The sequence below is a fragment of the Schistocerca nitens genome, chromosome 5 (assembly GCF_023898315.1).
Source record: "Schistocerca nitens isolate TAMUIC-IGC-003100 chromosome 5, iqSchNite1.1, whole genome shotgun sequence".
In the NCBI taxonomy this organism is placed as follows: Eukaryota; Metazoa; Arthropoda; class Insecta; order Orthoptera; family Acrididae; genus Schistocerca; species Schistocerca nitens.
Window position 1 is genome coordinate 584,463,099 of NC_064618.1, and position 26,239 is coordinate 584,489,337.

Here is a 26,239-nt window from a genome sequence, read left to right on the forward strand (position 1 = left end):
GGCTTGGATCGTCAACGAGCGTTGCTGGAGTCTTTCAGGCAAAAGGTTTGACTATGTAAGCACGGACCACAAATATCTATTGATTTTAGCGTCTCAACTTACACCTTCCAACTCTTTAAAAGGCGGTTTAGAATGAACAGAAGCGAGCATATCGTAGTCATTCCGCTTTCAATCGAAGACGTAACAGCACAGTTTACACTCATAACACGGTCGCAATGCGGATTTCTTAAAATATTACTGAGCACATTGTGGCTGGTGTCTTTATGTTCTCCAGTTGCCCAGTCCACGTTTACAGAGCGTTATTAAATGGGTAGAGCAGCGCAATGGGTACATATCAACCGGGGCTTTCCGTTGTGCTCCTTTAAAATAGACTTACACTTAACTTGATGAACCACCACAGTACGTAAGGCAACAATTTGTCAAATGCGCTCCGTATGCCTATGTAGGATGTTGAGTGGAGATCATACTGCATCACATTCCAGAATAATTTTCATTCCTTTGACTTCTACTGCTAGTGAATCACCATTTAAGATTCTGAATCCTTAATTTTATCATTATATGATTACTTTGTGCTTACGTGTATATATTATCTAAGTTGTCTTCTGTCGAATTGTTCGCTACTAGGAGTTTTAGTCTTGAAGCTGAACTACGTCTTAACAGTCAATTTAAAAATTTTTCTGTGCCTCTCGGTGGTTGGCCAAAAATGTTTGTCTTTATGCTGTCTGTCCGTTTAGTTAATTGTGTCAGACTAACGAACCGCGGACTCACTGTTCTTTAAGAGCCTCCGTTCGTAAACAGATTACAATTCTCCATTATTTTTCCAGTAAATCTAAGGCGCCTGCATTATAACGAATAGACTTATTTGGTTGTTTTATTGCTCTGAATCGGCGCACGTGATTTCAGTTATTGTTAAGTGATTTAATGAGGTCTTGATCGAAGTGCTAATGCCCATAACACAAAATTCGCCAACACCAATTCCTTGGGACTATCTACACATGTTACATTATCTGTTGTTGTTGTTGTTGTGGTCTTCAGTCCTGAGATTGGTTTGATGTAGCTCTCCATGCTACTCTATCCTGTGCAAGCTTCTTCATCTCCCAGTACCTACTGCAGCCTAAATCCTTCTGAATCAGCTTAGTGTATTCATCTCTTGGTCTCCCTCTACGATTTTTACCCTCCACGCTGCCCTCCAATACTAAATTGGTGATCCCTCGATGTCTCAGAACATGTCCTACCAACCGATCCCTTCTTCTAGTCAAGTTGTGCCAAAAGCTCCTCTTCTCCCTAATTCTATTCAATACCTCCTCATTAGCTATGTGATCTACCCATCTAATCTTCAGCATTCTTCTGTAGCACCACATTTCGAAAGCTTCTATTCTCTTCTTGTCAAAACTATTTATAGTCCACGTTTCACTTCCATACATGGCTACACTCCATACAAATATTTAAGAAACGACTTCCTGATATTTAAATTTATACTCGATGTTAACAAATTTTTCTTCTTCAGAAACGCTTTCCTTGCCATTGCCAGTCTACATGCAATACATATCCTCTCTACTTCGACCATCATGAGTTATTTTGCTCCCCAAATAGCAAAACTCCTTCACTACTTTAAGTGTCTCATTTCCTAATCTAATTCCCTCAGCATCACCCGACTTTATTCGACTACATTCCTCTTCTCCCTAATTCTATTCAATACCTCCTCATTAGCTATGTGATCTACCCATCTAATCTTCAGCATTCTTCTGTAGCACCACATTTCGAAAGCTTCTATTCTCTTCTTGTCAAAACTATTTATAGTCCACGTTTCACTTCCATACATGGCTACACTCCATACAAATATTTAAGAAACGACTTCCTGATATTTAAATTTATACTCGATGTTAACAAATTTTTCTTCTTCAGAAACGCTTTCCTTGCCATTGCCAGTCTACATGCAATACATATCCTCTCTACTTCGACCATCATGAGTTATTTTGCTCCCCAAATAGCAAAACTCCTTCACTACTTTAAGTGTCTCATTTCCTAATCTAATTCCCTCAGCATCACCCGACTTTATTCGACTACATTCCATTATCCTCGTTTTGGTTTTGTTGATGTTCGTCTTATACCCTCCTTCCAAGACACTGTCCATTCCGTTCAACTGCTCTTCCTAGTCCTTTGCTGTCTCTGACAGTATTACAATGTCATCGGCGAACCTCCAAGTTTTTATTTCTTCTCCATGAATTTTAATACCTACTCCGAACTTTTCTTTTGTTTCCTTTATTGCTTGCTCAATATACAGATTGAATAACATCGGGGATAGGCTACAACCATGTCTCACTCACTTCCCAACCACTGCTTCCCTTTCATACCCCTGGACTCATAACTGCCATTTGCTTTCTGTACAAATTGTAAATAGCCTTTCACTCTCTGTATTTTACCCCTGCCACCTTCAGAATTTGAAAGAGAGTATTCCAATCAACATTGCCAAAAGCTTCTCTAAGTCTACAAATGCTAGAAACGTAGGTTTGCCTTTCCTTAATCTTTCTTCTAAGATAAGTTGTTGTTTTTGGGGAAGGAGACCAGACAGCGAGGTCATCGGTCTCATCGGATTAGGGAAGGATGGGGAAGGAAGTCGGCCGTGCCCTTTCAAAGGAACCATCCCGGCATTTGCCTGGAGCGATTTAGGGAAATCACGGAAAACCTAAATCAGGATGGCCGGACTCGGGATTGAACCATCGTCCTCCCGAATGCGAGTCCAGTTTCTAAGATAAGTCGTAGGGTCAGTATTGCCTCACGTGTTCCAACATTTCTACGGAATCCTAGCCGATCTTCTCCGATGTCGGCTTCTACCAGTTTTTGCATTTGTCTGTAAATAATTGGCGTTAGCATTTTGCAGCTGTGACTTATCAAACTGATAGTTCGATAATTTTCACATCTGTCAACACCTGATTTCTTTCGGATTGGAATTATTATATTCTTCATGAAGTCTGAGGGTATTTCGCCTGTCTCACACATCTTGCTCACCAGATTGTAGAGTTTTGTCCGGGGCCCTTGTTTCGACTCGGGTCTTTTAGTGCTCTGTCGAACTCTTCACGCAGTATCATATCTCCCATTTCATCTTCATCTACATCCTCCTTCATTTCCATAAATTATCTATGATTAAGAAACTGCCAATTCTTACACCAAGCGATGGTCACGTGTATCTCTTCTTCTTCGATTGCGCTATATTTTTGGAGTGGAACAATTCACTTCCGCATAAACAACATCAGAGAGACACCGAAGCTGACTACCAATTCAGTTATGATCATCGTGAGTTGCAACGGTCCCATGAAACTAACAATAGTTACTAGTGCACAAAAATATGAGCCGCAAGACGTTTTCATGGTATATTCTCACCTGCATTAGCAGTTCATCGTACATCCAGAGAATGAGTCGGCAATGACGACGAAAAAAAATTTAACACCAACGTTAGCTTTCCACGAACTTCACGAAACGTGTTAAAGTAGTACTGTATTTAAAAACTTAAGTTTGAATGCGATTCTTAGTATGTTTCTTATACACTACTATTTTGAATTGGTGTTTTTAATGTAGAATGCTGAAATGAATTTAGAGTTTACAATAATGGCGGCGTTTTTCAGGGATGTTTATGCTCACAACAGTTGAGTATCCTCTGGGAAATAGTTCATTAAGGCAAAAATGTAGTACTGTTGTATGGTAACAGAAGGCAAAGAAATCAAAATTTGGCAGGAAAAGCTCGTAGCTTAAGCACTGCGCTTTCATTTTACGTTTCATTTATTATTCTTTTCCGCCTGCTGGCCAGTAAAGCTAGAAAACACCAATGATACGGCTTCCTACATCCTTGTGAAACTCATATCTTAGACGAATTCCGCTGGCAGTTCGAGATGGAAATTCTCTATTCATTTTTCACTTTTATAGATAATAATCTACGGTTTATTATTACGGTGGAGTTTCATCTGTTTACTGAGATTTTCCGTTATTGTGGCTGATAACCGAGTATTTACCATTCAGACACCAAGTACCATGACAGACGATAGAGACACGTTTAGGGACGTAACTATAGTTCAGAACAAACGACAGAGTAATGAGATGAAATGCCACTTTTTTAATTTCTGTTTTAACTTCAGCATCTGTCATTCCAACAAATGACTCTCACCAAACCCCGAAACACAATGTTTAGATCACCATAATCTAGATTACCATAATGTTGATTAACTTTCGATGGAACTTTTGATTTTCATATTACCATAATGTTGATTAACTTTCGATGGAACTTTTGATTTTCATATAGTTGTGAACAGAGTGATCTGGCGAACTCTGACCAAAATTAAAACATCTAACAAGAAATGGGCGTCAGCACCTGCAATGTAGCGACGCTTACTCTGTGCAGATCTGTCAGGTTTTATAACTTTCCAAGTACTCCCTGAAACGATTTACACAAGTAAAAATCAGTTACACGTGCGAAGTTCGTAATGGAAATGATGATAAAAATATTGAGGTCCCAGAAACGTGTTTCACTTTGTTGACCAGATTTTGCTTTCGATACAACGTGTTTGAGACGTAAGCGTTTGAGTTTACAATATTTCCCGCGTATGTGTACTCCTGACGCATTTACGTTCCGCGTCCTTGCTGTTCATCCGACCTCGGAGAGCTTTTCCAGGTGATTACCCTTCATTGCAGAAGTTCTGACTACCCGCTCAATTAGCCAGATCGTTCTCTTTAGCGCGCAAATGGCACATCACGGCGAAGAGCGCAATATCAAGGGCGGCGACCCTTGCACCCCACACCGGGCTTTGTCTCCGTACACAGGCGCTGTATTCCACCAACTGCTCAACGTCTTACATGGAGCGCTATCGCTCAGCGTTGGGTACCTGACAAACCTTACAAAATAAGTGGAATGTTTACGCTGTATATATATTTTCCCCCTATTAAACTTCATAACATTTATGAATGTTTACATTCATTACTATAATAATTACCCATTACAATTTTAAAGTCTTTTTCGCAGTTCAAAAGTAATAAGACCACTGGTTTTGCTTGAACAAAAACCAATCTCAGATATTACTTTCACTGTAATTGGTACCTGAAATACAGTCTAATAATTGTGCTTGCCCAATCGCGAACGGTTATATTTCTCAATTGAATTGTATCGGGAACAAGACTTTTAAAATTGTAAAATGTCATAGAGATCGCTGTCTCTCCACCACTAAAACGTCTAATTACATTCTGTGAATAATAACTGTTCTCTAAAATTTGTCGAGTAGTGCTTAAACAACACTTTTTACATATATACATTTTATTGTTACTGAATAAACATTTCCGAAGTAAAAAAATAGTAAATATGTAATACGCATTAAAAATTTGTTTCAACTTTAAAGCCGCTAACTGTGAAAACTGTATTATTTCTGCTTTCTTTCTTTACCCGCAACTCATTATTTAACTCGACCAAGTCTATAACTCCATTATACACCATATCAACTTTGCATCAAAATACTCTGAAGACTGTCAAAATTTTTGAACAAAAAATAAGGAAGAGAAGTAGGGAGGCCGGACGACACAGGGAAAGAAGTAAAAGAGAGTAGACAAAATAAACCACAAAATACAAAAACAAACAGCACATAGCGATGAAACACACACACACATACAAACACAACTCATCACACAACAAATCGGCAGACTGTAAGCAACAAATGGCACATAATGACTTACAACAACAAAGTCACACACAGGGTGGGTAATATACTAAAGAAAGAAGGACTCAACATAGCATACAGAACCAACAACACAATACAGAGCAGACTTGGAAGAATTACCACCAACACTGACAAATACAACCAGTCTGGCATCTACTAACTTACTTGCAACTGCTCTCAATCTGTATATGTGGGCCAAACATGCAGGACCTTCAGAACCAGATATAATGAACACCTCAGAGCACTGAAAAGCAACAGCACACATTCAACAATTGCAGACCACCTGGTAGCACACAACCACCACCCAACAAACATTGAAACTGACCTTCACATCCTAAAAACTAGCAGCAGCCTATACCAAAAATTAACTATAGAAGAAAACTACCACATCCAAAAATCAATAGCCCAAGGAAAGAAAGTACTCAATGAATTCACATCACTCTGCAACAAAACTCTCTTCGCCACAATAGAAGAACTATTCAAGTAAAACACACACACACACACACACACACACATACACACAAATCCTCTCTCTTTTCTTTCTTTCTTTCTTTCAGTCTCTTTCTCTCTCTCTCTCTCTCTCTCTCTCTCACACACACACACACATACACTCTCTCTCTGCCCCAGTAATCATCACACACAGGCAAACCCACATAAACCACACACAACTAACACCAAATACAATTCAAACTCGCGCGCCTCAGCCAGCAGAACACGCTACGAAACAAATGAACGCCACACAGCCACAACAACACGTAATGGCAGCGAAAACTCCGCCTATGTTTTGAGTAATCGAAAAACTGCATTACCACACGAACACAGGCAAAGAAGTAAGCCCATTTACTTCGCCAACAAAACAGGAAAACGTACCACAACTTCAAAACTGTAAGTTACTGAAAGAAAACGTGATACAGTCTTATTTCCGTTCGTAAATACATAACAAATAGAAAATAAATTACGTTTTGCTGTTTGCAGATGACATGTTGTATATTGTGTAGCATAACAGCTACCAAAACAAGAGGACCATAATATAATGTAAGGTATGTTACTTTTCGACAATTAAGTTATAAATGCAACCTTTACATAATGTTGTAAACGACGAAAATGTTAATATGTTAACAACAAATTTACAGTTAAAAATAAAAATAGAACCCACTGATGATAGCACAAAAGTGCTGAAACATGTATGGGTGAAACAAAAGAGAAAAGGTGTCTTGCATAAGGCGGAACTTCTCATCCCATTTTCTTAGCAAGCACGGAGACAACAAGAAGAACTGCACCACAAGATGATTAAGTAAAAGAAACTATGTTGATTATGATACCCAACAATGTAGGTTGCAAGTGTCAGGTAATGCAGGCCTACAATATTTTTCACAGAAAGACATAAATTTTAAATATTCTCTCCCATATGGTCCAAGTAAGTATGCCACAATGTTATATGATATAATCGCTTGATGACTGCTATGTGTATTTTAGTTGCAGCATTTTATCAACCTTTTGCCACTTATTATGAATAACTAATTCTCACCTTATTTTCGCGAGTACATCGAGCTGCAACTGTGAATTCTGTTGACCACTTCTTTCAGATCTTCAAGACACCAAATATTGGTCCGCTAGTCAAGGATGCATTTCTGCGTGAGATCACTTTTTCAAGTGTGCAACACTCCGTCAGAAACAAATATAAATTTTCAATTTTCCTTTCCTACAACTCCTATTGCGTTTTAAGGAAAATTCGTGATAATTCCTAACGTCACCATCTTCTTAAGCGACTCGTCAAAGCTCATTGCTAATAGCTAATGCTAATACTATTGAATTTTTTACTGCTGTTTAAGTTTATTGTCTTACAGTTGAAAGCAATCGATTGTTCAAGATTTATAGATAAAACTTTCCTCTAGACAAGTAGTGGCCAGTACATGGAAACTTGTGGAAATTGCAAGGATCAGTATATGCGACTGAATGCATACAAACTAATGTGTAGAACAAAGCAACGGCAATCAGCGACGAAGACGACGCCGCATCCCGATATTATCTTCCGGAGGGGTCTGCCAAAGGGGGAGGTAAACATGAGAAAAATAGTGAATAACCAACGAAAGGGTAACATCCTACGAGTTAAAACGTGGAATATCAAAAGTTTGATTGTGGTAAGGAATACTGAAACATTCTACGAGCTAAATTTTGAGTATGCTAAGGAAGGTAGAAAATCCGGAAAAGGAAATGGAAAGGCTGAATCTGTATATAGCGCGGAGTTAGTGGAGTGAAGTGGAAAGAATATATGTATTTCTAGTTGGACGATTACAGGGTAATGTTAACAGCAGCAGGAAAAGGTATAACATGGGTAGGATACTTTGTGAATAGGAAGGTAATGCAGAGAATTAATTTCTGTGAAGAGTTTAGTAATTGGTTTATTCTCATCAGAATCGACAGCAGATCAATGTCTACAACAACATTTTACCTAATTTTTGAAAGATCGGCCCAGTTGCTGATATGTATTTTATTTAAGTCTACGACTAGTTTCCGTTTCCACATCCAGGCCAATCCGTGTGGATCTGAATATTTGCGGTCGTTATCAGTTATATAGCTGATCAGTTCACTTCAGTTAATAGTGTGAGGAAATAAAACACCTACAGCCGTCCTTAAGATTTTATTTTATTTTTTTGCAACCAGTTTCGGCGCTTCAATGCGCTGGTTGAAACAAAATAAAATAAAATCGGAAGGACGGCTGCAGGTGTCTTATTTCCTCACAGCAGTAAACGGTCGTCGTCCCAAAGACCTCCTGCCAAAAGAACGGACATACAAAATATCAATTAATAGTTGTTATTATCCACTATCAATTCTCGGTGTTGCTTAAGAGACCAGGGTTGGAGGAAACGGCTATGCGATGGTTAGGAAGTAACACTGTATACTTCGCTAGGACGTAGGTTGACAGTGGTCTTGGTCAGTGGAAGGGAGTGGCAGGCCGCCATTGCGAGACCCATAGTCAAATTAGACTTTTATTAATGTTACGTACACAGATGTCTGCAGGATGGCAGTAGCTGGCAAAGACAGCGCCGCGGCCGATGTACACTGCTGGCCACCGTAAATGCAACACCCTGAAGGAAGCATCCGAATCAAGTGAAATTTACACCATGAGTTTGCAGCGATGAGATATGCAACTGATTAGAATTTCAGCGCAGACGCACATCACGCGCGCCTGTGGCGCCACCTCATAGCGCCATTTAAGGCTTGGCGATTTCGACGAGTGCACGTTCGGCACGTGTGTTTACCTTGTGGTTGTTTCACAAGACGATCAGTTATGCCTCGTAGACAACAGCGAACATCTTTTGATCAAGTATCCGAGTTCGACAGAGGAAGGATAGTGGCTTACTGAGATTGTGGATTATCATACAGAGAAATCGCTAGTCGTGTTGGACGAAACCAAACAACTGTAATGCGGATATGTGACCGTTGGATGCAGGAGGGTACGACGGACCGACGTGGTCGGTCGCATTCACCTCGGTGCACCACTGCACGTGCTGATAGGCAAATTGTGCGCATGGCAGTGACGGATCGCTCAGTGACATACCGAACCATAGGACAGCACATTGCGTCTGTAACGCATCATCCAGTGTCTGCGCGTACCATTCGACGCCGTTTACAGCAGAGTGGTCTGTCCGCAAGACGTCCATTGCTTCGTCTACCATTGACGCAGAACAACAGACGTCTCCGGCGCCAATGGTGTGATGACAGACGGATGTGGACAGCAGAATGGAATGACGTTGTCTTTACTGACGAGGCACGCTTCTGTCTGCAGCACCACGATGGTCGATTTCGAGTGTGGAGACACCGTGGAGAGAGGATGCTGGACGGCTGCAAAAAAATTGTTCAAATGGCTCTGAGCAGTATGGGGCTCAACTGCTGAGGTCATTAGTCCCCTAGAACTTAGAACTAGTTAAACCTAACTAACCTAAGGACATCACAAACATCCATGCCCGAGGCAGGATTCGAACCTGCGACCGTAGCGGTCTTGCGGTTCCAGACTGCAGCGCCTTTAACCGCACGGCCACTTCGGCCGAGGACGGCTGCATTATGCACCGCCACACTGGTCTTGAACCGGGTATTATGGTATGGGGCGGTATTGGATATTACTCTCGCACGCCTCTAGTACGCATTGCCGGTACTTTAAATAGCCGGCGCTACATATCCGAGGTGCTGGAGCCAGTTGTCCTTCCTTACCTTCAGGGCTCGGCCACAGCCATATTTCAACAGGATAATGCGCGACCACACGTGGCACGCATTGTCCAAAGGTTCTTCGTCAATAACCAGATTGAATTGCTTCCCTGGCCGGCTCGCTCTCCGGATCTTTCGCCGATAGAAAACATGTGGTCCATGGTTGCTCAACGAGTGACCCAGATTACATCCCCAGCTGCCACACCAGATGATCTTTGGCAACGTCTGGAAGCTGCTTGGGCTGCTGTACCCCAGGAACACATCCAACGTCTCTTTGACTCAATGCCGAGACGTGTGGCAGCGGTGATCTCCAGCAATGGCGGCTACTCTGGCTACTGATTCTGGCAGGAACCACATGTCACAGACGTCTGTAAACGTAATCATTTGATACTTGGTCAACATGTTATCTACAAAATAAATTTTGTTGTGCTACCTCTTGTCTTTCTTGGTGTTGCATTTACGGTGGCTAGCAGTGTATTACAACCAGGCCTATGCTGTTGGTCTGCCTCAGGCCACGGAATACAACTGGATATGGCTGTACCTTAAGCTCCAGTACGATCGATATAGAAGGCGTGTGCTCACCCTGGGAGATGATCAGCGTCGATGGAAGCCCCAAGAAACCAGAGCACATCGAGAGAGAGACTGGGCCACCACAGCCCAGGCTTGAACAGGCGTTCCGTTAGAGAGGTAGCCGCCAGTAGCAGGTAGTCACACACAGGGAGACAACGCTGTGCGAGTGCGCCAAGTCTTCTGCATACGGTCCCCAGTGCGGGCGGTTGCCTGCCGCTACTACAGCGAAGTCCTTGGTTGATGACTGGAAACTCTGTCTGGATCCTGGTTCAGTAGTAGTCTTCACGTCTAGATCAGCACCTGGTAGAGATGGCAGGACTCAACTCGATACAGTCATGTACAGAGGACGTCGGCGAGCATGGGAGAACAGCTGAGTATATCTCAACATATTTTAGAGTGAGAGTCTAACTTGGGGGCAGTTCTCCAACTGCAGCATCTCCAATCTGGAAGAGACAGAACGCCTTATCAGTCAGGTGTCGCTATAGTGTGGCTATGACTTCATTCTTTCCATTCTTCTTCTTGAGTTAGGTTCTGAAGGAGCATAGCCAGAGCTGCAGTATTGCCAAGCTTCACCCTTCAGAGTTTTCTCCCTTGTCAGGTTCCTGTCAGCACTGATCAGTCAGAACATTATGATCACCTAATTAATATCCAGCATGTCCAACTTTGGCATGGATAACAGTGCCTATATGTTGAGGCATGGAAGCAATGAGGCCTTGGTGGGTCGCTGGACGTAGTTAGCATCGCATTTGCACACACAAGTCACAAAATTCCCGTAAATTCCCGGCCTGAAGCCCAAGAGCTCTCAAGCCACTGTCAGTCATATCCCAGATCTGTTCGATCGGGTTCAGATCTGGGGCCAGCACGTCAATCGGATCTCACTACTGTGTTCCTCGAACCACTCCATCACACTACTGACCTTGCGACAAGGCGCATTATCTTGTTGAAAAATGCCACTGCTATCTGCAAACATCACCTTCATGAAAGGATGTGCGTGATCTGCAACCAATGTATGATGATCCTTGACCGTCATGGCGTCTTGCACGAGCTCCACTGGATTAGATGCCCACATGAAAGTTCCCCAAAGCATAATGGAGCTGCCACCAGCTTGTCTCCATCCCACAGTAGAGGTGGGAGAGGGAGGTGAGACAGTGAGGCAGCAGATCAGATCATTACATCTCTGTTAGTTGCTGACAATGTGTTTGATGCATAAACGCCTTCCCCACATGCCGTTTCACAAAAGCTAACGGACGTAATACCCTTCACAGCGCTCCTCCCCTTATTTAACCCGCAAATACTCTGCAGGACATGTCAGGTTTCCTACTGATATCCTAACCATTGTACTTTCACGATTCAAAGCGCTACTCAATAACTAAAATCACGATCCAACGTGCTGCATTATTTTAAAGACAACGCTGAGTACTGTTGCCTGCAGAGGTCGCGTGTTAATGGTTCCTTGGTCTCATGATACTTACCACCTGACAATACTGTTGACAGTTTTAGTACAATTATCACGCTGGTATCATCATGGGTAGCACGGTTCTCTCAGTTACGGCACAGAATAGTAAGAAAAATGAATTTGAATTTTTGATTAAAATAACCGTCTGTGTTGCCACAGGCAATACCAAGCAGAGGCGGAGTCTGGAGTGGAAGCGCGCTGGTAATGGCGCACGTGGGTGAGATCAGCAAAACGGTGGCAGAGACAGAAAACCTAAGCTGTGACAGTCAGCCATATGCGTTAGCGGTAATACATGATGCAAGAAATAACATCCCCTACACAAGAACATACAGCAAGAACCTGACGCAATAGTTAACAACCTGCAATGTGTTCTAAAGAGACGATAGCAAAACGAGGATCGATGAAAGTACAGAATAAGCAGTACACATTCGGTTATTACGAACCAATCGTCACGTGAAACCCCAATGCTAGTCCCTTCAAATTCTCCAGATTTTCAGCTCTCAGGGCAGCTGATCAAAGAGACCGATGATATTCACAGTAACAGCACTATGTTCCGTGATTAGAACAGTGTAGTGAAATTATGTCTACCAGGACCTCCGATGGACTAGCCGCAGAGGTTCTCGAGATCCTGACCTATGTTTAATGAACTTCACGCTGCTCGCTGCGTACCATGTACAGATGGGGACACCGATTGTCTTCCAGTATCACCTTGTCGCCAGGTGCTAGTACCACTAAGATCGCTGCAGAAATCAGGGGCCTCTCAGCATCCCACTGCTGTTTAACGATCAGGCCCCTCTGGTTGCTGAGACCTACCAGACCAGCAGGGAGGATATCAAACGGTCACACTACTACCGAGACTGGGTAAATAGCTGATGGGTCATCAAAGAACACCTCACGATTAGGATTGGGACAGAGTTCACTGCAAAAACCGGATGAGAGCAAATAATCGCGCTGTGGTGAAGACTGCAGCCTGCCAGACTGCTGTCTGCACGACATTGAGACCGCTATCACGGTTACCTGGACGAGCAGACAGTGACCTGACCATACGGATGTCAGCAGTAATCCAAAGGTTTCCTGAATGAGGCACCTTCTGAGGCTGGTGCAGTAAGCATTGAGCTGTAAATGTAAGAGTAAAGTGACTGAACACTGTCTTAATAGCGTCAAAGACGCTTCACATGCTCTTATGGGCCATTCTGACAACACAGGGGTGTCTTCGCTCGGCCCCCTGGATCTCACAGTCACTACAACTGCAACAAAAAGAACCATTACCAGTATCTCTATCATGACTGCTACAGTCATCAGTACAAATACTGATAGCTGAACTACAGCAGCTCTACATAATCGCTGCTAAAATAATACGCGGCAGTGCTTATATATTAATGAACTTTGTTGCTTCCCTTTCAACGACGTCTTGAGTGACTGAAATGTTTATACTAAGGTTTTATGGTAATTACAACAAGTGGTATTTAGCATTCAGGCTACAAGACGACGCTCTTTAAATTAACCATGTCAAATCCAATAGTAATAATGCTGAAACCATGCCCTTGCGCGACAAAGACATAAGCAAATGATGACGTGTTTCGGGATACCCATTATAAGATCTGTCGAAACTACGTCCAGCCCTATGTCGTCTCCTGCTACACTCCAACGGACCATCAATGACGAAATTTATTTACAAAGATTTCCATTAAAGCTTCAGAAGGCTACGGCAGGATCGACTGAAATAAACACTCTGAACATATTGGCAGTGGTCTCTCTCGTTAGGAGTATTCATCATGACGAATGTTAAGTAAAGAACAATTATTCGACCATTCTAAATGCTGTGTAAGTATAAAATATATATGAGACAACCACCATGGTGCATTTTACAGAAGTTTAATATACATTGTTTGCGAGCTACACGCTTTTATGTACTGCTCACCCTGTTTAATACATTTCGGGTCAAAATTATACCTATGATGCAGTATTTGAATATATAAATGTTGCCTAGCATTCGCAATCAAAGCCACACACTTTCAAATACTACGAAGGTGCTCCTGCGAGGTATCGTACGAGATATTTGAGCGTGTAATTATTATGAAAATAGACATACATTTTTTCTGTAGCTAAAACGAGTGTTTCAGGATAAAGTAAATCATATTTTATTTCTCCCACCACTGACCCTCCCCCTGCCTGACACACACTCTCCATTTTCTGAAACACATAATTGTTTTAGTTCACTCTGCACTCTGGCAATCTTTGTTAATTTGTACTCCTCGCGGCCTAGGTCCTAAGTTGCAAGGAAACAGTAATTTTATTCGCTTGTTAATGGAAATAAGCAAGGGGGGTCCACGAAATCGCCGCGTCTCCGAGTCACGGCTAAAAGCGTGGGAGCAAGGAAGAGTCGCCGTTGCATGCGACAAGAACGCTTCACTGGCGCCACAAAGGAGCATAATTGAGCGAAGGAAGACGGAAATGCGAGCAATTGGGACTGCGCTTCCCAACGAACTGCCAGAGGTGCCAACAGCAATTATAATGAAGAAAAGGCCCGCGGGAAGCGGAGGTTGTCGAAGCCCAGTCTCTATAAATACGTTTTGGACCAAAGGCAGATGATAGAAGGCGTTGAGACGTTCTGAAAATGGGGAATATAACACTGTATTCCGTAGGCTTTAGATAGTGCTATTTACGAAGAGAGACAGCGCTCCAGCAACAGCCATTGACACCTCTCAGACTAACATAGACAACAGAGTCGGTACATAGCTCACACTCAACAAATTATTCATTCCGCTATGAAAAGCTCACTGATAAATGCAGCAAACGATTTTTCCCCCTTTCTTCGTTTATTATTCAGTACTACCTTCCCTGTCCATACTATTTTGAGACAAATTTCGTGTTCAGTATGTTCAGTATACATATGTTTTTTCCGCTACAACTACGTGCACGGACGGATAGTACACTCTGTGGTTACATTACAGATATAATCTCTTTATTCCAAAACATTTATGTTTATCTGTACATCTTTTGTAAGAGACATTTTATATATACCGTCACAGAGATGTTAATTTCTTTATTACGGTACAACTAATTTCGATAATTTATGTAATGTATTTTAAATAGTTAACATGTGGTATACACTCTTTAAATTCCAAATTATGGAAACAGTTGCAGAATAATAATGATTTTAGTGGTTTCTTTGTAGTACACGTAGGAATGTCTTTTAGAAATTTTCATCTTCAAGAAACGATCTAGAATTTCTAAGGAACCTACAACATGGTACAAAATTTAGCAGAAATAATATCATACTAATCCATTGCAAAACTAATAACATCTGAACTGGAGAACTACATAGCTGCGGAATAATACAGTGAATTTCACATCGTAATTTTTACAAAAAAAATTAATTAATTAATAAAGGGAGTTAATTTGGTTTTTAGATTGTGTAACAATACTACGCTTTACACAAACCTGGAGGGTGTCAAATAACGCGTGACAACTACATCTGACCACATAATATTAATCAACAACAAGTAAACAAGTAGTCAAGCAATGCCTCCCATTACTAGTACTTTTACAATTTATGTCGCAGCTCAGCATCTAATTCCTCCATGCACACAATACTCATGCATGTAAAACACAGGGATTTACTTAATTTCTCATTTTGTTTTAGCTGTTCCACTATCCGCAATACCTTTACTGGCAGATTAGTTCCTACGTTCACCCAACGTAGTTTCCCCTGCACCTTGCAGATTTTATCTCGTAAATAAAGTTATCGAACCGTCACGAAATTTAGTTGGTTTCTAGTTTAGATGGTTTCCCACACATCTGGAACGCCATTCTACATCGACTTTAGCGTGATGTTTCAGTAAGAAATCTGATCCTAAGGTTGTGCAGTACCCATCAAGCATAAGAGGCAAAGCTCCATACAAACCCGGAAACTTTTGCCCCCAGTTTGAATAGTCAACACCGCTGAACCTAGCGAATAAACGTCATTTCCACTCACTCGAAGTGGCAAATATAGTGGCGGTTCAACCTATTCCCTATGAGGTCAAAACTTCCCAGGTCACCAACGAATCCATGTCCAATAAAATTTTATGCTTCCTTTCATCCAAGAAGCTATCTAAGCAAAATGTCGCTATTGCACACGTTTATTCTGTGCTTGTCTTCACTGGGCGGCAGCGTGGCAGCACAGCGGCGTTCATCGTTGTTTAAACGGTGCGTCTCTCTTCTCACAACGTCTCCACCTGCCACGCCCCAAATCAGACTGTCGTCTGGGAGTCGGTTCCAATTACCTTATTCAACCGCACTTCTTACACTGTGGTTCACGAAATTCCTGCTATATCCTAGAACATTGGTCCAACCCACATCTGTAATATTTATCACCCTTGATGAAATCCCTTTCCTATCATGAACTCGAATCGCAGCGTCTATCTCCTTTAATGCCGTCGCAGTCGCTATGGCTTCAGCTACGTTATTAGGAAACACTGCCTGAACTGTTTGCTGATGACACCAGCTTGATAGTGAAGGATTGTGTGTGTAATATTGAAACAGTAACAAATAATGTAGTTCATGAAATAAGTTCGTGACTTGTGAAAAATAATTTGATGGTAAATCACAGTAAGACTCAGTTTTTACAGTTTATAACTCACAATTCAACAAGAACCGATATTTTGATCAGACAGAAAGGGCATATTATAAGCGAGACGGAACAGTTCAAGTTCCTAGGCGTTCGGATAGATAGTAAGCTGTTGTGGAAAGCCCATGTCCAGGATCTCGTTCAGAAACTAAATGCTGCTTTATTTACCATTAGAACAGTATCTGAAATAAGTGACACTTCAACACGAAAAGTAGTCTACTTAGCATATTTTCATACGCTTATGTCGTATGGTATTATTTTTTGGGGTAATTCTTCTGATTCAGAAAGGGGTTGGCTCAAAAACGGGCTGTTCGAGCTATATGTGGTGTAAGTTCGAGAACCTCTTGTCGACCCCTATTCAATAGTCTGGGAATTCTGACATTGCCCTCACAGTATATATTTTCTTTAATGTCGTTTGTTGTTAGCCATATTAGCCTATTCCCAAGAGTTAGCAGCTTTCACTCAGTTAATACTAGGCAGAAATCCAATTTGCATGTGGAATGCACTTCCTTGACTCTTGTGCAGAAAGGAGTGCAGTATTCTGCTGCATCCATTTTCAATAAGCTACCACAAGAACTCAAAACTCTTAGCAGTAGCCCAAACTCTTTTAAGTCTAAACTGAAGAGTTTCCTCATGGCTCACTCCTTCTATTCTGTCGAGGAGCTCCTGGAAGAGCTAAAAAATTAAGCAAATTCCAGTATTACAGTGTTGATTTTCTTTATTTAAACTTACGACTTGTCACCTGAATATGTTTTTTATATTTCATTTTATCTGTTTCTAATATCGTGTTATAATTTCATGTATTGACTAGTTCCATGACCATGGAGACTTCTCCTTAATTGGGTCCCACGAAATAATAAATAAATAAAAAAATAAAAAACTCTTCTACTCTTCTTCACACGTCGGGTATCTGTGGCTCAGGAGCTGACAGTAGCTAGCAGGCAGTCAGTCAGTATGCTGAGGCAGCAGTACGCTGTGGCTGCAAAACAGCGGCTGGCGTTGACGGTGCCCTTGCTGGCTCAAGTCGGGTGACATTTCTAAGGTAATGTCTTTCAGTTCGGCTAGTGTATAACTGTTACGGTGCCTTCCATGACCACCAACGCCGTACGTCGGTTCCACATAATGCTAGCCCAAAACAGCAGGGCACCTCAACCATGCTGCACTCGCTGGACAGTGTATCTAAGGCGTTCACCCTCACCGGGTTGCCTCCAAACATGTCTCCGAAGATTGTCTGAGGACATACACGACACTCATGGGTGAAGAGAACGTGATGCCATTCCTGAGCGGTCCATTCGACATGTTGTTGGACCCATCTGTACCGCGCTGCATGGTATCGTCGTAGCAAAGATGGACCTGGCCATGGACGTCGGGAGTGAAGTTGCGCATCAAGCAGCCTATTGGGCACAGTTTGAATTGTAACACGACGTCCTGTGGCTGCACGAAAAACATTATTCATCATGGTGGCGTTACTGTCAGGGTTCCTCCGAGCCAAAATCCGTAGGTAGCGGTCATCCACTGCGGTAATAGCCGTTGGGCGGCCTGAGCGAGGCATGTCATCGACAGTTCCTGTCTCTCTGTATCTCCTCCATGTCACTCCGACGCACCAGGACACTTCCCTTGTTGAGAGCCATTCCTGGCACAAAGTAACAATGCGGAAGCGATCTAACCGCGGTATTGACCGTCTAGGCATGGTTGAACTGCAGACAACACGAGTCGTGAACCTCCTTTCTGGTGGAATGATTGGAATTCATCGGCAGCTGGACCCCCTCCGTGTAACATGCGCTGCTCATGCATGGTTGTTTACATCTTTGGGCGGGTTTAGTGACATCTCTGAACAGTCAAAGGGACTGTGCCTGTGATTCCATATCCATAGTCAACTCCATGTTCAGGAGTTCTGGGAACCGGTGTGATGCAAAACTTTATATACGAAGACAGTAACTTGTTCTCGAAAGAACAGTTACTGTTGATGACCGTGCAGATGTGTTTTTCCTGGAATAAATGATAACTAACTGACAACCTCAGCTTCCGACAGGTGTTGTTGTTATACCTCGATGTGGACAGCTGAAAATGTGTGCCCCGACCGGGACTCGAACCCGGGATCTCCTGCTTACATGGCAGACGCTCTATCCATCTGAGCCACCGAGGACACAGATGAATAGGGCGACTGCAAGGACTTATCCCTTGCACGCTTCCCGTGAGACATTCCCAACTGTCCACAATTCTACATATGTATTGTACCTTATAAACATTGTGGACAGTTGGGAATGTGAGTCTCACGGGAAGGGTGCAAGGGATAAGTCCTTGCAGTCGCCCTATTCATCTGTGTCCTCGGTGGCTCAGATGGATAGAGCGTCTGCCATGTAAGCAGGAGATCCCGGGTTCGAGTCCCGGTTGGGACACACATTTTCAGCTGTCCACATCGAGGTATAACAACAACACCTGTCGGCAGCTGAGGTTGTCAGTTAGTTATCATTTATGCAAAACTTTTTTTGATGTATGTGGATGTCATATTATTTCCAGTCGTTTTGCGCGTGCTCGAAAACACAGTCCTGTGTGATGCAGGCTGTGTGAACAGGGGGCCTGTGTATTGGGATACAGCAGCACCATTGGGGTACTAAGATTACACCACGAGAAGAATCTGATAAGCCAGAATGGTCATATTATCCTTGGCTGTAATTCGACCTTGCAGTCCAACCAGTCACGTTTCACTCTTGGGTCTTAAACTCGGTCATAGGTAGGAAACAGTGGGAAACAAGACTGACCAAATTACATTCTTCCACTGCTCCATAGTCCAGGTTTTATAGCTTCTTCAGTACGTCTTCGTGTTATGAGCATTTTCGTCAGTGTTGAGTGGTTTTTGAGTTCCACCTCGCACTGCAGTTCGCTGCTTCTGGAGCTCCATTCGTGTTGTTTTTGTGCTGGCATGGTTCTCGAATGCGCCAATCAGTTCCGCAGTCAAGTTTGTAGCTATCATATTCTTACTTCTCGTTACAGTCCTCTTCAGTAACCGTCCGTCACGATAATATGCAATTTCTTCCGCATTGTGCCTTAGCGCTTGATGATTTTCCGATTTCCCTGTATGCGGTATAGATCTTCGATACGGCGCATCTGGAAACACGAAACACTTCGGCTACCTTCATTGAGAAAGCATCCACCATAAGAGTACCAACAATTCATTCACGTTCGAATTCACTGAACTCACTACGCAGAATATTACCCTGCGACGACTGACATTTGCGACTTGTTGAGGACGCTGTGTAGGTACTGTTAGTGGTTAAATACTACAGCTTGGCTAGGACCGACGCTGTGGAGCTCGTGTAGCATCAGCGTGAATGATTAGACTCATTCCCTGCAAGAAGTTTTTGCAATCACATCACGAACTTTTCCGAATGTCCAGCACTCGCAGTACGGAGATGGTGCAAACGAACAATGAAATTTGACATCACATCTTGTAGTGTCTCAATGGAAATGGATTCAGATGTGAGACACATCGCCGATTCATGTCCGTCCCGATAGATAGTGTCTTTCAATTTGCCGTACAAACAACAGTTACAAGGAATAATATCGGGCGAATAAGAAGGACAATCCATCCCTGCGCCACTAAATTTACAATATTATTCCCGAAGTATTCATCAAGAAAGCGAATAACGTGTTTGATGCAACATAGTCTGGCCCCATCTTGCGTGAAACAGTCGGTTCCTGGTAGATCCTCCAAGGCCAGTTGTGTGGCGACAAATTGTTCCGAAATTGAAACGTTAAGTTCGCTTGTGACCGTTTTTCTGTTGAGAAAAGGGCCAATAATGCATCTGTGGCATAACACGTCACAATACTGTGGTCTCACTTCACACAAATGGGGATTTTTGGAATCCCAAAATCTCCAGTTTTGTTTATTCACACTATTAGTAGGCACTACGTTTTGCGGTTACAGGGTCAGCTGTTCCAGATTTTTGAACTATTTCGAAACGTCTGTCTAACTTCGGTATAAAATTCTTCTGTAAAAAAATCTTATTTCATTCGTCTATCGATCTTAATTTTCGAGATAGTTTTGAATTCAGGGACGGATTCGCTGGACACCCTGTATGTTCAAGCATGCGTTTCTCACAGTGTTTACATATTTATATCCAACCCCTGTATATCTGCATTCCGCAAACCAGTACAACTGTATGATATAGGATACTCCACACAGTAGCACTTCACGTCTTTTCCCTACTCAATTCGATTATGGAACTCGGGAAGAATTGTTGCTTGAATGCATTTGTGTTCACTGTAATTAATCATGTAATCGTGATCCTCATGCGGTAGATACGAGTACATAAGCGGTTGTAGTATATTCACGTATTTCTCGCTGATTCCTGAAGCTTTGTTAGTAGGCAGTCGTGGTATAGTTAGCGTCTATTTACGAGTAGAGCTGTCTGGCAGGTCATGTTTTACAATCGCTTTGTGATCTAAAGCGAACTGGTGACCGTCGTTGGTGTATTAGGTCTACGTCCCTTAATGTATTATGCTTTCTAGAAAAATTGCATTTTTAATGTATTACACCAATGAACGGGAGTGCGTCATTTGCATCACACACGACTGAGCCTTTATGATGAATCCATTTTTGCATATCTTTGAGCCACTTCGCACTTATTTAAGCCGACTGAACATTTGTGTTGGTTTTGCCGGAGAGTACTGTTTTACCGACAACTGCATCATTGGCAAAATATCTCAAGCTATTGTTAATATTGTCTGCAAGGTCATTAACATAACAACATGAAGAGCAACAGCTTATTTTGTGGCAGACGCCAAAAGCAACTTCTATTTCGGACGAAAACTTCTCATCGAAAATAACATGCTGCATCTTTCTTAAGCACAATTTGTAAATCCAGTCAGGTGTGTTTAGATAGCACGCAAGCGTCTATTTTCTGCCTACTTTCAACTTACGTGTTCTTTCGACTGTGATAGAGTGTCGTATTCCAGTTTGGAGTTTTGCGCGAGATATGAAACGCGCGGATATCGCCGGCGTTACAGGGCTAACAGACATTTTGATGATAGAGATTAAGTCGTAGGCTGTCCGTGATTGTAGCTTTTACGTTAGGGATTGTTAATTAATAATATTCTGTTATCAGTCACAACTTTACTTTCCAACTAGCGAGTCCGACAATGCTTCGCAACTGCTGAATATGAGTGGAAATTGGACATATGTCCTAATACCCTGCCCCATCTCTCTGTGCTATCCTCCTCCCCCTCTCCTTGTCCATCTTCTAATCCTCCCATCTCTCTCTCTGGCCCTAACCTCCTTCCCCTTCCTGTCCATCTCCTCCTCCTCTATATCTCTGCATCTCCTCCACACCCTCTCTGTGACCATCTCCTTCCTTCCCCTCTATATGTCCATTTCCTCGCCCCCTCCCCCCCTCCCGCCACTAATTTTCTGTCCATCTGCACCTCCTTCCCTCTCTGATCTTGAACCTGGGGTATTGTTATTAGAAATTCGTAGTAGTATTCTCATCATAAAGACAACTTTTCTTTGTTCCTGTGAAAAACGACTGCGAGGAAGAAAACAAAGCAGCACATCGTTGTGTAAACAATTTTAATTGAAAAATATATGTACTGAAAAAGAAAATGTATGGGAGAAGCAATGTTTCTGATGGTTTGAAAGTTCTTCTGTCGTATATAGAAATGATTGCGAGAAAGAAAACCAAACCGTACACTAGCATTTACAGCACAGCAAAGAAGAGCATTTTCTTTCTCACAGTCCGCTTTAGCAGGAAACCTGCAGACTGTTGTTAAAAAATACACACGCAATGTCCATATGAACGTTATTGGTGTGTCCTGTAAAAATCCGAAGTAAATTGGCCGACCGAGCGAGGTGGCGCAGTGGCTAGCACACTGGACTCGCATTCGGGAGGACGACGGTTCAATCCCGCATCTGGCCATCCTGATTTGTTTTCCGTGATTTCCCTAAATCACTCCAGGCAAATACCGGGATGGTTCCTTTGAAAGGGCACGGCCGACTTCCTTCCCTAATCCGATGAGACCGATGACCTCGCTGTCTGGCCTCCACCTCCAAGCAACCAACCTAAATTGGCCGACAGCTTTTCAAGAAGTTTGTTGTCAATGTTTCGCTGTTATATATATATATATATATATATATATATACTATACGTATTAAAATCATATAGCTTATGTCCATTAGGACATTTAACTGAGCAACGGGTAAAAATTTTTGAAGTAACTTGGTCGAAAATTTTTCGAGATCTTTATTAACGACATTGTCCCTTTATATATTAGATATGTATTTATATGTTATTAGATAGCGCTGCTGTACATGAACACACGCGCGTTTTTGAATGCAACGTTGTGTCAAAATTTCAAAACAACGGGCTAATTAAGTTTCAGAGATTTAAGATTTTGAATAAACTAAAATTTAACTATACATGACGGTAGTATCTGTTCCCGAAAGAACAGTTACCGTGGATGACCATGCAGCTTTGCTAGAACTGAAATGATAATTAAATAGACACCCTAGCTGCAAGCAGGCGTTGATACACGTCATTGGGGACATGTTGAAAATGTGTGCCTCGACCGGGACTCGAACCCGGGATCTCCTGCTTACATGGCAGACGCTCTATCCATCTGAGCCACCGCGGGCACAAACATCTATTAGGCGCACTACGAATGTAGTGTTGTGGACATGTTGGGAATGTGGATCTCACGGGGAGCGTGCACGGGATAAGTCCCTGCAGACGCACTATCCTCTGTGCCCGCGGTGGCTCAGATGGATAGAGCGTCTGCCATGTAAGCAGGAGATCCCGGGTTCGAGTCCCGGTCGGGGCACACATTTTCAACATGTCCCCAATGAAGTGTATCAACGCCTGCTTGCAGCTAGGGTGTCTATTTAATTATCATTTCATCTAAAATTTACATTTTTATTTATACTGCATACGTTGCTATCCGACGGGTTTCGCAGCTAAAACTCCATTTTCAAGGACTCTATGGATAAGTTGGGCCTTACGTCTGCATCCGGCCGGAGTGACCGAGCGGTTCTACGCGCTACAGTCTAGAACCGCGCAACCGCTACGGTCAAAGGTTTGAATCATGCCACGGGCGTGAATGTGTGTGATGTCCTTAGGTTAGTTAGGTTTAAGTAGTTCTAAGTTCTAAGGGACTGATGACCTCAGAAGTTAAGTCCCATAGTGCTCAGAGTCATTTGAACCTTACGTCTTCTTCAGTATTTCACCTACGTAACACTGACAGAAGGACACAGTCATTGGAACTAGCGACTTAAACTACACTCCATGTGGTATTAACGAGGTAAGGCTAGAGACAAATAAAGTCTAGTAACATATTACCTGTGTACAAGCACATGACGCCCATCTTCTGCATTGGTGAAGTATTGTCACATTTGCAGTTATATGCACTTACATTGATCAGCAAACACGTAATAACCTCTGCTCACCGCGACGTTGGATCCCGCCAGGTGGCGTTGCGGGAACGTGACACGGGAAGGAAAGTATATAAGTGGATGAAAGACGGATGGGGAATCATTCAAACGATGACACAGACCGCAAATGGGTAAGAATACTGGCGTAAGAGACTTTGACAGAGATGATATTATTAATACCGTGACCCTGTGAACGGCTGTCTCGAAAACGGCGAAGCTGGTTGAATGTTCACGTGCTATCGTGGAACTACCAGTAGGCGCTAAATGGTATGACGACCGTGACTCTTCACAGAATGTGGGGTTTGCAGGCTTGTCTGCTCTGTAAAGTAGGATAGATGGTGATCGGTGGCAATTCTGCCGAAAGAGCACAATGCTGTTGCACGCACAAGTGTTTCGGACCACACCGCTCACCGTACATTGCTGAACATGGAGCTCCGCAGCAGACTACTACTACTACTACGTGTTCACATGTTAACCCAACAGCATCGTCAATAACATTGCAGCGGGCACGGGACCGTCGGGATTCGACCGTCGGTCGATGGAAACGTGTCGTCTTCGGCTGAGTCACATTTTGCAACACTATGTCGATGGTCGTCTCCACAAACATCGTCATCCAGGTGAACGGCCGCTGGTAGGAGCAGTATTATGCTGTGGGAGATATTTTCATACGCTTGCATGAGACCTTTGGTTGTAATTGAAGACAAGCTGACAGCTGCTAACCACCTGTGCCACTTTATGCTTGATATCTTCCCCGACAGCGATGCCATGTTTCAGCAGTATAACTGTCCGTGTTTCGGAGCCATAACCGGGCTACAGTGGTTTTGGGAACATTATAGTGAATTCACATCGATGTCGTGGTCACCAGCTCCGTCTGATGTAAGACCTATGTAACCCACTGAGTCGCTATCAGATGGTTCAAAAGGCTCTGAGCACTATGGGACTTACGTTAAGAGGTATCAGTCCCCTACAACATAGAACTACTTAAACCTAACTAAGGACATCACACACATCCATGCCCGAGGCTGGATTCGAACCTGCTACCGTAGCGGTCGCGCTGTTCCAGACTGAAGCGCCTAGAACCGCACGGCCACTCTGCCCGGCGAGTCGCTATCGGGCGCCATCATGGTGTATGCAGATCAGTGGGCTGTTATTCACGCGAACTACACTACTGGCCATTAAAACCGCTACACTATGAAGAAATGCAGATGATAAACGGGTATTCATTGGACAAATATATTATAATACAACTGACATGTGATTACACTTTCACGCAATTTGGGTGCATAGATCCCGAGAAATCATTACCCAGAACAACCACCTCTGGCCGTAATAATGGCCTTGATACGCCTGGGCATTGAGTCAAACAGAGCTTGGATGGCATTTACAGGTACAGCTGCCCATGCAGCTTCTACACGATAGCACAGTTCAACAAGAGTAGTGACTGGCGTATTGTGACGAACCAGTTGCTCGGCCACCATTGATCAGACGTTTTCAATTGGTGAGAGATCTGGAGAATGTGCTGGCCAAGGCAGCAGTCGAACATTTTCTGTATTCAGAAAGGCCCACACATGACCTGCAACATGCGGTCGTGCATTATCCTTCTGAAACGTAGGGTTTCGCAGGGATCGAATGAAGGGTAGAGCCACGGGTCGTAACACATCTGAAATGTAACGTCCACTGTTCAAAGTGCTGTCAGTGCGAACAAGAGGTGACCGAGACGTCTAACCAATGGCATCCAATACCATCACGCCAGGTGATACGCTAGTATGTCAATGAAGAATTCACGCTTCCAATGTGCGTTCACCGCGATGTCGCCAAAAACTGATTCGACCATCATGATGCTGTAAACAGAACCTGGATTCATCCGAAAAAATGACGTTTTGCCATTCGTGCACCCATGTTCGTCATTGAGTACACCATCGCAGGCGCTCCTGTCTGTGATGCATCGTCAAGGGTAACCGCAGCCATGGTCTCCGAGCTGATGGTCCATGCTGCTGCAAATGTCGTCGAACTGTTCGTGCAGATGGTTGTTGTCTTGCAAACGGCCGGCCGCTGGTGGCCGAGCGGTTCTGGCGCTACAGTCTGGAACCGCGCGACCGCTACGGCCGCAGGTTCGAATCCTGCCTCGGGCATGGATGTTTGTGTTGTCCTTAGGTTAGTTAGGTTTAAGTAGTTCTAAGTTCTAGGGGACTTATGACCTCAGCAGTTGAGTCCCATAGTGATCAGAACCATTTGAACCATCTTGCAAACGTCCCCATCTGTTGACTCAGGGATCG

General features: G+C 43.1%; 2 non-coding genes across 2 annotated transcripts; both read left to right on the top strand.

The window, feature by feature from the left end:
• The first annotated feature begins 18,864 nt into the window (after nt 1-18,864).
• Trnat-ugu (transfer RNA threonine (anticodon UGU)) lies at nt 18,865-18,939 on the top strand. The gene has a single exon. It is a non-coding gene; the product is annotated as a tRNA-Thr (tRNA).
• A 4,342-nt stretch (nt 18,940-23,281) lies between these two features.
• On the top strand, nt 23,282-23,356 carry Trnat-ugu (transfer RNA threonine (anticodon UGU)). The gene has a single exon. It is a non-coding gene; the product is annotated as a tRNA-Thr (tRNA).
• Nucleotides 23,357-26,239: the final 2,883 nt, after the last annotated feature.